The sequence below is a fragment of the Malus domestica genome, chromosome 04, assembly GCF_042453785.1.
Source record: "Malus domestica chromosome 04, GDT2T_hap1".
Classification (NCBI taxonomy): Eukaryota; Viridiplantae; Streptophyta; class Magnoliopsida; order Rosales; family Rosaceae; genus Malus; species Malus domestica.
Genome location: NC_091664.1, coordinates 4,803,638 through 4,812,481, shown reverse-complemented (window position 1 = coordinate 4,812,481; position 8,844 = coordinate 4,803,638). Strand labels below are relative to the sequence as shown.

Below are 8,844 nucleotides of genomic sequence, written 5' to 3'. Positions count from 1 at the left end.
CAACTCGAGAATCAAATTTCGAAGTAATTTTTCGCTTACTTTATGGCTGCATCTAACCTCCTCGTTAGATTGCCTACGTACCCTCAATAGGGATTAAGTCATTCGTAGTTCACTATTCGTCAAGCTCTGGAACTTTTTGTAAAATACTTCTAACAGAACTCATAAAGTACCACACTACACATCAACCTTAACTCCAAACAACAAATATCACCTTATCATGCACGCCGGTATGCCATTCTCACACAGATGCTTTCCAATTTATCTATCATATAAATCACTTTGTTTCACATAATACCTCAATTCATAGTATGTAACATATCAAAGAACCAACGAAGCACAATATTATTCTCAAGTCACAATGATCAACTAATCTAATCATAATAATCTCAATCATACCCAACGTCATTTCGCGATCACGTCAATTAATCAATTCCATAAATCCAAGATGCACGATATTAATATCTAACTATATTAATCAATTAATGAAACAACATATAATTTCCCGAATTTAATTAAGAAATTCTATGTAATTCCCTACTTGGATTATGAGTAATACACATGGTACTTCTAATTTATATTCACAAGGTCTATTGGGGGTAATTCTCATTCATAAAAATCTAGGGTTCTAGACTAACCTTATGAAAATGAGCAAAAACAAAGATTCCAGACCACTCAACGGAACTGAAATACCAAGCTACTTCTCGTTATCTATCCATACCTGTCATAAGTAAAATCAATGCCTACATCATGGAGATAACACACTGGGCAAATCAGACACTCGGGTAAGCTACGAAGCTAGAGTGAGTGACAATAATACAAGTATGTGATATTCAATTAAAACAGACCATCGATCATAATCTATAAACATCCAGTATAGAATCATGCTTTATGGAATCATCATCAAGTCATTGGAAACTCCGAATGAGTCACCCAGATATCCAACAGTTTTTCTAATTCAAATCACAAGATTCTCAAAAACCATCGATCATACGCACATTAAAAACTAGGGCTAGATGGACCCAGTTCGGCCGAAGCCTACATAAGTAACCAAAGAGGAAGTGGCCCCCCAAAGCGGATTAACCAAGCAACGCCACCCTTAAGAAAGTAACCAAGTAGGTAGTGACCCCCCAATGCGGATTAACCAAGCAGAGTCACTCCTACATCTGTTAAGAAATGATCACCTAATGCAGATTAACCAATCATGATCACTCCTAAGCATACATAGCCTTAAACAGTGTTTGAAATGCCGATATTATCGACGATATTTCGCCGATAATGTCAGTTTTGTGAGAGAGGGATATTTTAACACTTATCCAATGATTTTTCGTCAAATTATCGCGATATTATCGATAATATCACGATATAACCGATAATATCGTGAAATTTTGAACTGGTGCAATCGGAGAAGAACGCCGGAGCTTCTATAGCTCCGACCGACTGTAAAAGAGCACCCTAGACTCCGATCTAAGTATAAAAATGAAATACAAGAGGAGAGGAATGTTTTTATAACTTCCGTTTGCCGTGAAACGGTCGGAGGTGTTCGGAAAGTTCCTCGACCCTCACGGCCTCGCTGGAGCTGGGTGTTCCTTCCCCCGGGTCGATCTCCTTCTAAAACCTTGTTAAAAAAACCAGATAAAACTTAGTATATCTCGATTCTCAACCACACCACATAACATGCAAGATGAATTGAGGGCTTACCTAACCAGAAAAGGATCAAGAGAACTCGCCGGAGAGTTCTTGGGTTCGCCGACGAGGCGGAAGACGCGGATGAGGAGGAAGGCGAGGGAGGAGGAGAAGGCCATGTGGGAGAAGGATCGAGAGACTGAGGTCTCTGTGCGTGTGTGTGGGAGAAGGGAGAAGAGAGAAGGATCGAGACTTCGAGAGATCTGTGAGATCTGTGTGTGTGTTTGTGGGAAAAGGAGAGGGAGAAGAGAGAAGGATCTAGAGACGACTGACGTCTCTGTGTGCGTGTGTTGTGCGTGTGTGGATCTCTGTGTGTGCGTGTGTGTGTAGGTGGTGTGAGAAAAGAAAAGCATCTAAATAATTCAACTTTTACAGCTTTTAGGAATTGTACAATTTTTTACAAGACAAAAATAATGGTGGTTTCATGCATCAAGATTCAAAATCGTGTGCCACACGTGATATTCTTTCACATTCTCAGAGGTGGAGTATCAGATGATCACACATTTTTTGACCATGGACAAAAATAATGGTGGTTTTATTCAAAATCATCTAAATAATTCAAAACCCAGACAACTTTTACAATTACAACTTGTACAATTTTAGACCATGGACAAAAATAATGGTGGAGTATCAGACCATGGACAACTTTTACAATTTCAGACCATTCAAAACCGTGTGCCACTATGTTATTCTATCACATTCTCAGAGGTGGAGTATCAGATCATCACACATTTTTTGACCTTTCGAAAATTAAAACCTCTATTACACCTTTTCGTTTCTTTTTCTTCCCTTACCCCTTTCAAAGCCATTCCAGATCCATTCTAGACCTTCAACACAAAAGGTTTCATATTTAAGGCAAGTTTGCGAACTTATATTTATATTATTGTAATTTATACTTGCATGTTCATTTTTTGAAGTAATTAAGTAATGTTGTATAATTATTCCCTAGAATAATTTTAATATGTTTAATGTTATTTATTATTTTATTATCAAATTGGATTATTATTCATTAATATTAGGTTTATTATTCCATATTATTTTTATAATTACTTAAATTCTTACAATCATTTTCTTGACTTCCTATTTAATTCTTCTATAGAATAACTTTACTTCCTATTTTCTTTACTTCTTATTTAATATGTTTCCGTCACTATATTTTTTGGCAAAAAAATAATTGCCTAATTTTCATGAAAAATAAATATAGGTACGTTTAAGATGTCCAGTGGAGTTACTAAACGTGATCCAGTTTGGGAACATGGAGACCCAATAGACGGAAACAAACATGGCACAATTTGCAAATATTGTGGTCGGGTAATGAAGAGTGGCGGAGTGACACGACTTAAGTACCATCTTAGTGGATTAGATCTAGCACATAATGTCCAACGATGCGATAGTGTCCCCCCCAGAAGTGAAGGCATTCATCACCACATTATTAAAAAATAAAAAACAGCAGAAGGAAAAGATAACACATGGAATGGAAAATATTCGAGCTGGGCTACGAGGAGAAGTCATTGGCCAAGCGGTTGACAGTGATGATGATGACGATGAGGATGAATGTGATGATGACATGAGACTTGAAGAACGACGCCGTTTGAAACAAGCATTATGTACCTCCAAACAGTTAGCATGGGAAAGAGAACACCTTCATAAAATTCCTAATAGAGCACAAGGTTCCGAGACAAGTGGTGGTGCACAAATGAGATGGGGAGCAAGTGTTAGAGAATCACAACCAACACCACCAATAGCCCAAAGTTTATATAAGTCATCCAAAGCACGTCAAAAGAGTGTTTGGAGTTATTTCACTGGAGGTAATGTGAAAGAGGGAATGGGGCGTCTAATTAGCAAGTTCTTTATCTATGAAAATGTCCCTGCTGAGAAGGCATTATCACATCATTTCAAAAATATGGTATTGGGATGTCAACATGCCGGTGTTGGAGTACAACCTCCCACTCCCTATGAGGTAAGAAACAAATATTTGGATATGGAGTATAAAGACATTGGCGAGTATGTTAACAAGTTGAGGTCAAAGTGGGAAACTAATGGTTGCACAATCATGTGTGACGGATGGACTGGCTCGACTAGATTGTCTATCATAAACTTCATGGTATACTCCAAGGGAAGGACAATTTTTTTGAAGTCTGTTGATGCTTCAGACCATATAAAGAACTACAAGTATATTTACAAATTATTGAGGGATGTAATCATGGAGGTGGGAGAGCATAATGCTGTCCAAGTTGTGACCGACAACGGTTCTGCATTTGTCAAAGCTGGAAAAAAGTTAATGAAACATCATAATGTGTTTTGGACATCATGTGCCGCTCATTGTATTGATCTCATGTTTGAGGCAATGGGGAAGAGAAAAAATGTTGCTTCTATGGTAAAAAGAGCTAGAACGATCACAAATTATATTTACAATCACAGTTGGTTGTTGGCAAAGATGCGTGGATTTTGCAAAGGAGAAATTATTTGTACATCTACCACTCGATTCGCCACCAACTATATTGCATTAGACAACCTACTTAAGAAGAAAGCAGGGTTGAAGCAATTATTCACTTGTGACGATTGGGCCAACCACAATTTTAGCCGCTCAAATGCAGGTCGTATGGTGGAAAGTATAGTGTTTGATCATGCTTTTTGGACTCAATCAGAACATGTGCGCCAAGTGTTTGAACCTCTTTACAAAGTTTTACGGATCGTTGACACATAAGTGTATCCTACTATGGGGGCAATATATGAGTTGATGCGTGTAGTGAAGGATGACTTGGAAAGAAATCATGGTGCAAGGTGGGTCATAAGGATAATTGATGACCGATGGTATAAAACATTATACCACGATTTGCATGCAGCAGGTATAAATTATGTCATAATTTGCAATTCATTTCTTTAGTTGCATAAGTATTATTTCTCTTATTAGAGTATGTGTTTCTTTGAACAACATATTATTTGAATCCTCGATACCAATACAGACCCGGTGTTGGAGATGATGGTACCCTTATATGTGTTGTACATAATGTATACTCTAAATTAAACCCTGCATCACCAGCAGTTAGCCAATTTGGAAATGAGGTACACAATTACTTAAATTATAATAATTACATTGTTGGGTTAAACTAACACGATTTATTGAATTCAGCTAACATGGTTTAAAGATGCAAGAAGAACTTTTGGAGAATCAACATCAGTTGCTGCTCGAACAAAAATGTCTCCTAGTGAGTGTAAACATATTTCACTATTATAATAGAATTTGTTGGAGTTATTAGGCTTATCAACATTGTTTTTCATTATAGCTGAATGGTGGATCATGTATGGGACTAATGCACCAACTGTGAGAAAGTTAGCAATCAAAGTATTATCACAAACAACTTCCTTATCTACTTATAAAACAAATTGGAGTACATTTGCACTCATACACACAAAGCAAAGAAATAGGTTGGCTCATAGTCGGTTGGAAAAATTAGTTTATTGCTACTACAACATGAAGCTTCAAATTTGAGATAAGGAAGCAGAAATAGATCATGTCGACCGTGGTGACCCACTAGATGTGTTTGATATTGTTGCTGAAGATGATGATACAGAGGCTAACCAACTTTATCAATGAATTAGACCTCTTCATTTAGATGATGATGAAGGCAACCCAGCTCCCAAAGTTGCTGAAGAAGCACGTAATGAAGGGATAAATGTAGAAAGAGTATTAGAGGAGGAGGTGTGATCTAGCAGCGCTGACTCTTTCGAAGAACTTTTGCGCCCAAGACCAAGAAACACTGGAATTCCACATTCTTCCAATCCTACACAACCACAAGATCATGCTGATACTAATGATAGCTCTACTACAAGATCAAGAGACTCATCTACCACCGGAGGTGGAGCTGGAGGTAGTGGTGGATATGGAAACTATGTTGGACCACCTCCCGGATTTATGAGCCCCTTCACTGGTGAGGCAAACTTCACGCATGCAACACAGGATGAGGACCATGGCAGTAGGCGGGTAGGACCAGGAATTGGTGCCATAGGGAAGGACTATACTCGTAGAGAAAGAGGCAAGGGGATTTTGTCAAGTTAAGAAGATGACTTGTTATCTATAACTTCGGACTCTGTTGGAGTGAGAAGTAGTAACTATGGTTATACTCATAACCAACCATTTCCCTACCTTTCATATCCCATTCCTGTTGGGATGGAAACGAGCGACTCATGGAAAGAATCCGAGACTCAATCTTCAAATGATTTTGCTTATGGACAACGTCAACCAATCTCGGATCCATATGGGTGGCATGTTAACAATTACATGAAAAACTATTTTGGGGATTTATCATTTGATAACTACTCTTCACAATACACTTACTCTACACATAGAGATGATGAAGATAGTGAAAATTTTGAACCTCATAGGAACTCTATGTGGTACTAAGTCACTCATGTATCTTACCATGCAATGTATAAAGTGTAAAATATTGTACTAATTCATTATATATAAATGATTATGGTGTTTTTAAACTTCTTTCATTAATTACTACATATTTTCTACACTTACAATGTTTGCCAGCTCGCTATATAATCAACTTAAATAAGTTAAATCCATCATGCAACGCATTTCCTTCCAATTTTTGTGATAAACTAATAGATAATTGACTAAATAAACATAATGCAAAGTTTCAATAAAAATTTCCAAGTTTTTCTTACAATTTCTGTGGTTTCCATATTATTTTTATCAATATCGATAATATCCCGATATTTCCATTGATATTTCCATGTTTTTGGACTACCGATATTTTTGATATCATTGATATTTTATACCTTGGCCATAAGGATTGCCCAACGCGGATTAACCAAGCACGATCCATATATAGTACGGTCCCCCAATGCGGATTAACCAAGCAGGACCACTAATGAAACCCAAGCTAGATACGATTACGGACCATCACTCAACAAAATCGCGGAGTAGGAGGGATTTCGGACCATCTCTCAATGGAATCTGAGTGGATACGATTCCGGACCACCACTCAACGAAATTGCGGAAGGCCAACAACCATATATACAACGGCTCAAAGAAATGAGACAAGTACAAGTTACCTAATTTACAAAAGCTCAACCAAGGGAAATAAGGCACAAATACTAAATTTAGAACGAATCAACGAAGCGGAAGATGAAACCATATTGAATCAACAAATCCCCATCACCACGGGTTAACGGTCTACCACTAGTCCTCACATTTCATCACAACATGGCAATCAAACCAATCAAACCATATTTCAATATTTACATGTCAAATCTCATTTCATAAACTTAATTCAATGGCTAAGCATTAAAAATAACAATTCCATAGAAAACATATTTATAAAACCAAGTCATATCCACATAGGATAACAATTATGAAAACAGGGTAATCACCAATATCACCTATATTAAAGTCACTCACCTGAGGTCCACACTAACGCACTCTAGCATGGAATTCAAGACATCAAGCTTTATCACCGCCAAAAATAAAGCACAAGTCCACATTTAGATTCTCTCGATAAATTCACATACCCAAAACTCTCATAAGTCTCCCACAATGACATTTAATGAGAATCAAACCGTCAATCAAAGGTATGGTCCATGATCTTACATCACTTGCTCCGTAAGATCCCCAACCACTAGATTTTCACTAGTAAGTTCCTAAGGTCCTTAAACAATATCTATAATAGCATACTAAAAATTTGGTGTTAATTCAATGTTAAGATCGTCAATTGCTAGAATATTCAAGTGGCGGACCTTATCGAAACTATACTCAACCAAAAGCACACAAATACATATTGCATATTTCCGTATCCGTGTCCATACATCGTAGATAGAGGCTCACTTGTAAAAAACTTTCGAATAGTTGAAATATAATTCTAGATTTATAAAAAATTCATAACACAATTAATGACTTTTTATTTTTTGAACAAACAATATTATCCACCCCAATGAAAGAGGTGGGATTAGGCTCACAATGGACTAACAATAATGTGATCCAAATTTATTTTTTGACGAGAACCAAACCTAAGACCTCTTACTGAAGAGGAATACCGGCAATTAATGACATTATTATCTGAATGCGGATCCTCTCTGGATCTTCTTTGTGAGGGTATTGGGGATTCTCGTATTGTATCCGTTTATCGTACATCCTGCGATTAGAAATCATTTTAAATATTTTTATTTAAAATTAACATGAACAATACTTGACGAAAACTGATCGCACGATGTACAATGAACGGACACGATTTGAGGATCTAGACAGGATTCGGAGAGAGGATCCTCATTCTCATTATCTCTTCACAAAACTAAATATATATATATCAAGCCTAATCAACATTCTTTCTCTCCACAAATACACACACCCTCTCCCTTAAAACAGAAATCACCAAATCTGCAGACTATAATGCAGCATTTGACTACGTATTTAACTAACACGTACCCAATCACAATCGGATTTCTCAACATTTGCCTATAAATTAAACCACTCCGACGATTTGAAGCTTTAAACCAAAAACTAAACATTCGATTAACGGCGAAACCAGAGTGTGTATCTGTGTTGCTCCTCCGAACTCCCCCTCAGGTATCTCTCTCTCTACCGTCCATGTAAGTGGAATTCATTTTATTATCGAGGTATCGACAATGTAGTCAGTAAATGCGATATCAGTAAATGCATGTTAGCGTAGCCAAGTCCGTAATTTTCTACGTTCATTCTAAATTTGCATGGTTGAAATAACAAAAAATAATTAATATGGTGTTTGTTCTTGTGATGGTAGAGGAAGGATATATCGATATAGAGACAGTGTGTAATGGCGGCGGGTAGGGTGCCGCATCCGCCACTGAAAGGGCCGAACCTGGTGAAGGAGATAGCAATGGGAATTGCGGTGGCGATGGTGGCGGCGATGCCGTGGAAAATGTACCAATGGGATTTGCAGAAGAGGACCAGGACTATGTATGAGTTGCTCGACAAAGGTGAAGCAACTGTTGTTGCTCAAGAATAATATGTATATCCTCCATCCTTCAAAAAAATAAATGAATAACAAGAAGCTAGGTTTTTGACAAATTCCCCCCTGAATTTTTCGGTTTTTCCCACTATGAGCACTAAATTGTTTTCGTCGCAAATTGGTCCTTTTAATTTTGCACGTCTCTTTTCATTTAAAGTCGACTTAC

General features: G+C 37.4%; 1 long non-coding RNA gene across 1 annotated transcript; it reads left to right on the top strand.

Annotated features, from left to right (window-relative positions):
• Nucleotides 1-8,114: 8,114 nt before the first annotated feature.
• On the top strand, nt 8,115-8,737 carry LOC103432728 (uncharacterized). The gene is made up of 2 exons (XR_529033.3): nt 8,115-8,257; nt 8,451-8,737. It is a non-coding gene; the product is annotated as an uncharacterized lncRNA (long non-coding RNA).
• The last annotated feature ends 107 nt before the right edge of the window (nt 8,738-8,844 follow it).